The 7,134-nt window shown below is 44.2% G+C and overlaps 1 protein-coding gene across 2 annotated transcripts in view; it reads left to right on the top strand.

The window, feature by feature from the left end:
* The first annotated feature begins 668 nt into the window (after positions 1-668).
* The window catches only part of FAM184A (family with sequence similarity 184 member A), a 188,547-nt gene continuing 182,081 nt past the window's right edge, over positions 669-7,134 (top strand). For both annotated transcript variants that reach the window (XM_063813399.1, XM_063813398.1), the window contains exon 1: positions 669-752. The gene's annotated coding sequence lies outside the window, so the exon portion shown is untranslated. The remainder of the gene's footprint in view (positions 753-7,134) is intronic.

Genomic DNA, 7,134 nt, shown 5'->3' with positions numbered 1-7,134 from the left:
ACAGTTTGATGCAAAAAACCTGCTCTTAATCACCACATGAGATTTCCAAAAGAGCATGAGGAACTTTCTCCACCTTTCAGTTGCTTGGCCATAGGTTACACACTGGAGTCATCCACTCTACTCAGAAGAATACTAGCTACCCTTGGTTGAACACCTATTACATACATTACATTATCTCATTTAGTCCCCTAAACAAATTTAGAAGTTCAGTACTCTTTATCCCAGTTCACAGATAAGCAAATTGAAAGTCAAAGAAGTAGAGAGCAGCTGGCCAAGAAAGCAAGAAAGAGTTGAGCCAGGACTCAGGTTGCCCCCGGCCACTACCCATCACCACTTGAGCCTGAAGATGTATTTTCTCCACTGTGCTGTGCTGCCTTTCATGCAAAGCTCAGGGCATACCAGGCTATGATTCACTCACATGAAAAAATCAGAGGTCTGAGTAAATCTCACAGTGCTCATTTTTAAAAGGGTACACAAAACAAATCTCAATTCCAAAGAATTTGGATCAGCCAAGAGAAGGCATGGGAAAATATCAAATGTTTGTATGATTACCTGGGCAACCTTTTCTGTGCTATGTAAATGTGTAATGACTAATCAACCAGGACGGCCAAGGGATTTGTTTCTAGAGATAGGCAATTTTCATTTGTGCCTGTGATTGGCTCAGCTCTGCGTGTGAAGAGGGAAAAGGCTTCCGTTTATTTAGCATAATGATGGACCAAAACAAAAGAAGAAATCATTTCACTCATGCTTAGGTAAGACATTTCCATCTTTCTTAAATCTTTGTGTGTCTATTTTTGTGTTCATAGCAACCGGCAGACTATTTAGAACAGAAATGTGCATGCGTTGAGTACAAAGCGAAGACAGCATTGGGCGGTGGGATGCGTGCTGAAGAGGGATAGCTAATGTTTGGCAAGTGTCAAAAACAAATGGCCATTGATCAGGAAGAATCCTTAGCAAAATAAGATCAAGATTTTCTGGGGGCTATTGACCATTACCAGTTTTCACTTTTCTGACATTCATTAAAAAAAAAAAAAATACAGATCCTGACTCCCTGGAGCTTTGCAGTTTGCCAACTTTCTGAGGGCATTGCTAGGTTTATAGTGCCATCATGTGGCCACTTCTCAATCTGTTCAAAAATTCTGCTGGATCTAAGCCTGGCAGGATGACTGAATGATTCCAGTTTCATGGTGCTGGGAGGCTTGTAGAACAGTGCTGGCTAGTCACACATCTGATGCAGGCAGCAATAGTGTGCTGGGGAAGGGGTTAAGAAAGAAAGAGCTGAGAGGCTCCCTGCAGACAGAGCAGGGGCGGGACAAAGAGAATCCAGACAGTTGGACTTGGCCGTGGGGACAGGCAGCTGGCAGAGAGGACATTTACCCAGTGGGGGTTAGGGCCATGCTAGTGGGCTTGGGTTCATATGCAACACTTTCATCACTGAGAAGAATGTGGCTAGGCTCCAGCTCTCGTGGGGTAGGTGGGACTGGGAAATAAAATAGCAACTGGAGCTAAAACCCAGTTACAGTCTTCCCTGGTCACTGGCTCTTAGAAGAAGACAGGCATTCCATGCACCTCACTCAGGAGACCACCAGAAGTCCAGCCAAGCCCTGCCTGGGCTCTTTCCCAGGAAACTGCTTCTGCTGACACTCTCCTGGCCACGATCTTCTTCCCAGCAGAGGAAGAAATCTTGTCCATATAGGAGAAGTTGAGGTATGGAGTTTCATTGCTAGGCAGGGAACTAGGGTGGGTGGGTTGACAGTAAGCAGGTTATAGGTTCCATGGAAATAGACAAAGACCAACCAAATGAGAAAAAGCAAAGGCTATTTATTCTGAGCTTGCTATAGCAATGAAGTTGGCCACCATCACTTGCATTTTGTCAGAGACCCCATCACAGGCAAAGCACTGGGAAAGCTTTAGAGTGGAAAAAAAGGGAAGTCTTGAGGTGTGCCCTGATGGGAGGCTGTTGGCCTGGGGAAGCTGCAGGTGGGCTAACTGGAAGCAGGGCACACTGTGTGATTGGTTAGGGGTAGGTACAGATTTGGCTTTCTCTGGTTGTTCCTAAATTTAAAATGGTGACAAAAGTTAGGGAAGTTGTCGGTTATTAATCAGGTCCTGGCCATTTTTGGCTGATTGTTACAGTAGTTATTGTTCAGCTTCCTGGATTGTCACCAGAGATAGCAGCCTGGCTTCCTACAAGTCTGAGTTCGAGCAGGCTGACTTCCTGGGTTATTTATTGTACATAAGGGGGTTGGTTTCCTTCTCTGGTACAGAGAGTGGGTCAAAGATCTATTTTTACATGTGGTCTGGTCTGTTTCTAGATTCAGTCTATCATCTCTGAGTCATCCCTGCTATGACTCAAGCAAGGATCAGCCTGGCAAGAGGTGGTGGGGGTTGGGAGCCCTCATCTTATGTCAGCAAACAATGAGGAGTTGGAATTGGCAAAAGGCCCCACCCACCCCACCCTATCCCCAGTTAGAATCAAGTCTTCAAGGGGACAGGACCAGTTGGAAGCCCAGCGATTAATACCAGGTTGTATCATCGCTCAGACCCACAGCTAGGATGCACCCACGCTAAACCCTCTTCCAGCCACTACTATGTAGCTGAAGCAACTTGATTATTTGCTGCCTTAGTCATGACTGGATGAGGAACTTGGAAGAGACTTCAGATTCAGGAGAAAGAGGAGGAAGTGGTGCTTGTGTTCGTGGTATTGATGTTAGGGTGGCACATTTTGTAGGCATCTGGGAGACAAAAAAACAAAAACAAAAAAACAGAGCCTGCCACTGCCCCCGCTGGATGTCTTAGTGCCTCTAACTAGGGTTTAGGGCCCTGGCTCTATCCTGCTAGTAAACTACATTTGGTTTTTTCTGGAATGTAGTGACTATCATGTGGAAAGGGCAAGAGCTATAAATGCAAGCCTGGGGGTGCACATCTCTGGGAGGAAACCCTGGGTACAGGCACTCCTTTTTAATTCAAGGAGAGTCGGAAGAGCTCCAATCTGTGCACCAGGGGAGAGGGCGACTATTCCTTTCCTGCTAGTGATTTTAACTCTACTCCCATTTTTACAGCATCTCTCATCTGGGAAAAGATACATGTGGACCAACAACCCCCATACTATGCTGACATTATTCCTTATTTGTCAAATTCATATCAGCCAATTGGTGACACCGAAACCCTAGTTGTAGCAAAACTGACTGTATTATGAATAGTATCTGGAAATGGGAAAATATGGGTGATTTAAGCTAGGCATGGTGGCTCATACTGGTAGTCCTTGCTACTTGGAAGGCTGAGGCAGGAGGATCGCTTGAGCCCAGGAGTTCAAGGCTGCAGTGGGCTGTGATCACGTCACCACACTCCAGCCTGGGTAACATAGCGAGCCTCTGTCTCCAAATAAACACACACACACACACACACACATACACACACACACACACGTAAGTTAATCGGGAAAAGCACTGAAGAGCAGATGGTATATAATTTTTCTCATTTCTAGCAGTCTTGTTCTGTGTGAACATGTGGAGCACACTGCAGGCCAGTGTGGAATGTACAGAATTCCCCAAATTTCAGTCATTAATTTTGGCCATATCTATACGCAGCCTACATAGTTCCTCAATGTTTTCCTTTAAATTTATTTATTTATTTTTAATTATATTTATTTTGAAAGGGAAATTATATCACTATTGAAAATGAAAAGTCAATATCACCTCTCATAAATAGAAGGTAATCCTAACTATAAATACATAACTAAACAAATCAAACTCTTCACCCATAGACTGTCCCCAGATGGTCTCCTATGCCGCTAGTGGTACTAGTGCCACATTTGGGGAAATACCTGTGCAATATTAGTTAAGAGCTCTGGCTCTGGTGTCAGATTGCCTAGGTTCAACTTCTAGCTGTAAAAATCATGTGCAAATATTTAGCCTCTGTAAGTCTGATTTCCTTCCCTGTAAAAATCATGTTTTTGCTTAATGGAGCTGATGTGAAGATTCAGTGAGATGATACCTAAAAGATTTAGCACAATGCCTGGTATATGATAAACAATAAATATTAATATTAGCTGTCACTGTTATCAGTATGATTACTATTATCCTTTTGAATTGGGTCACTGGTGCATAACTCTTCCTAATAGTTGGTCCTCAAAACACTCACGCCTTATTTGTGGAGAGGAATGTGGTTGAAATATACAGAGGATGGATGCCTTAAAAGATTTGCAGACTACTGAAAATAAGAAACCAAGCCAAAGGGCCTTTCATGTCAAAAACGCCAGCCAGTGAGGCAGTGAACCTAAGTGTATCAACCAACTTTTCACTTTTATTTTTGATATTATTTGCTGTTTCCTAGCCCCTTGGTTCTCTGTGGTATTTTTTTCCTGGTACTCACTGAGTCAGAGTCCCAGCAGGAATCAGATCGTACCCAAAGGAGTGATTGAAGGGTTTAATGACAGAAGGGTGTATTTGCAGAAGTGTGGGTAAGAGCTAAAGAAGCCAATAAAAGATAGTTATCTCCCAGGGCCTAGCAACAACAGGAAGCTCTTACACCCCTACAGCCTAGCAGACAATGGGAGGAAGCTGTTGCTGCAACCTGGGGAGAGAGGTGGCCATGATAGGCCACTCCACCCAACCCTCCACAGGGGTCTCGATGTTGGTAGGGACCAGCAGAGAGGGAGCAGAGAGAATACCTGCCATGGATGGATTCTCCTCCTGCCTGCCAATCTCTGGCCAGTGCCACTCAAGAACAAACCAGCTGCAGCTACAGCACAAGGGAAGCACTGGACATGCCATGCCTAGAGGTCAGCAGAGAAGGGTGGAGAGTGGACCTGGAGAGCCAGACAGAGAAGGACCAACACATTTATCACATAACGCGATGATGTTGCTTGATCTATGATGCCCTTTTGCACTCTGTAAACTCTCAGTAGAATTAGTTGCAGACATTAAGTAAATCAGACTGTGAATGTGTATGTCAGTGACACAAAGACAAGCAGGGGTGCAAACAAAATAGAGGCATATACCACCCATCTACCACCCCCCTAGGCCAGGGGGCACATCACGGGAGCTGGCAGCAGCTCAGCACTGTCTCCCATTTCTTAGCCAGAGCTCTGCTACTAAGCAGCATGCTTTTGGAGGCAGGGACAGTCCATAGAAAAGACTCTCATGACTTTTATCTTCACCACAAGCTAGCAAAATAAAGAAGAAATGCAATTAGAATCGCTCACCTACTAGCAAAGGAAGAGTTTGTTCCCCAAGTCTTTTGAGAAAAGAACCTAGCACTGTCAGTCTCAGGAGCAGATGCTAAACACCTGAGCCACGCTGACTCTAACAGCAGTTTGGACTAACAGTGGCAGAGTGTGTGCTGGCGTGAAGGGCAAAGCCAGCACCTGTCAGAGCTGTCGGCTTCCAGGCCCCACTGGAGCAAGGTAGGCAGCCCCCTTTCTGTGAATGCTTCCATAGGACGCAAGTCCCAGGCAGGCAGAAAAAATATTTTCTTTTTTTTTTTTTTGGAGACAGAGTCTCGTTCTGTGGCCCAGGCTGGAGTGCAGTGGCACTATCTCAGCTCACTGCAAGCTCCGCCTCCCAGGTTCACGCCATTCTCCTGCCTCAGCCTCCCGAGTAGCTGGGACTACAGGCGCCTGCCACCACACCTGGCTAATTTTTTTTTTTTTTTTTTTTTTTTTTGTATTTTTAGTAGAGACGGGGTTTCACTGCGTTAGCCAGGATGGTCTCGATCTTCTGACCTTGTGATCCACCCGCCTCGGCCTCCCAAAGTGCTGGGATTACAGGCGTGAGAAACAATATTTCCTTGAATGAGGAAACCAGCCTGTTCTATCAGACTGCCTTCTCACATCTAGGCCAAGCTAATAATGCTGTTATCAGAAAAAGCCCCATGCACATCTCTTTCTCTCTCTCTCTTTTTAAATGTTGTACAATGCACATATAAAATTTACCATCTTAATCAAGTTTAAGTATACAGTTCAGTATTGTTAACTACACTGGCATTGTTGTCAAACCAATCTCCAGTACTCTTTCTTCTTACAAAACTGAAACTCTAAACCCATTAAACAATTCCTAATTCTCATCTTGGATTAGCCTACTCTAGATGCCTCTCATCCAAGTGGGATCGTACAGTGTGTGTCCTTTTGTGACTGGCTTATTTCACTTAGCATCATGTCCTAAAGGTTCATTTAAGCTGTAGCATGTGTCAGAATGTCATTCCTTCTTAAGGCTGGATAATATTCTATTCATGTAGAGACCACATTTTGTTTATCCATTCATCTGCTGTGGGATACTTCGGTTGTTTCCACCTCTTGGCTATTGTGAATAATGCCGTGTACACGAGTGCACAAATATCTCTTCAAGACCCTGATTTTGATTCTTTTTGAGCATATACCCAGATGTGGAATTGCTGCACATCTTTTATTTTACTCACCTCCATGCCAACTGTTTTCAGAGATATAGGTTAGTGGATTTTCTGAACAGGACAATGTGGGCTTCTCTGCATCTCATAAAGCAAGTTCATATTGGGGGAAGGATCTAGGATTTGAAGTCACAACCCTGGATTTTAATTCTCTGTTAATCATTTACCAGCTGTGCAATCTTAGGCAATTTGTTTAACATCTCTGAAACCTGTGTTTGTTTCTCCTACTAAAGGAATAATCATGGTATTAGCTTCCTAGAGATGCCTCAACAAAGTACCAAAAACAGGGTACCTTAAAACAACAGAAATGTATTCTTTCACAGTTCTGAAAACTAAAAGCTGAAAATCAAGGTACCAGCAGGATTGGTTCCTTCTTAGGAGCCCTTAGGGAGAATCTGCCCTATACCTCCCTCCTAGTTTCTGGTGATTCCCAGAAACCCCTGGTGACCTCAGCTTATAGCTATATATCGCCATTGTTTGCCATCTTCCTTTTGAGTGTCTGTGTTCTCACTTGGCGTGCTTTTTCTGTGTGTGTCTAAATTTCCCTCATTTTATCCGGTCAGCAATAATTGGATTAGGGGCTATCCTAATCCAGTATAACTTCATCTTAACTTGATTACATCTACAAAGACCCATTTCTAAATAAGGTCACATTCACAGCTGCTGAGGTTAGGACTTCAACATATCTTTCGGGGAGACACAATTCAACCACAACACTCCCCCTCCAGG

The sequence above is a fragment of the Pan troglodytes genome, chromosome 5, assembly GCF_028858775.2.
Source record: "Pan troglodytes isolate AG18354 chromosome 5, NHGRI_mPanTro3-v2.0_pri, whole genome shotgun sequence".
Classification (NCBI taxonomy): domain Eukaryota; kingdom Metazoa; phylum Chordata; class Mammalia; order Primates; family Hominidae; genus Pan; species Pan troglodytes.
Note: the sequence above shows the minus strand (reverse complement) of the source record. Positions and strands in the feature narration are given on the sequence as shown.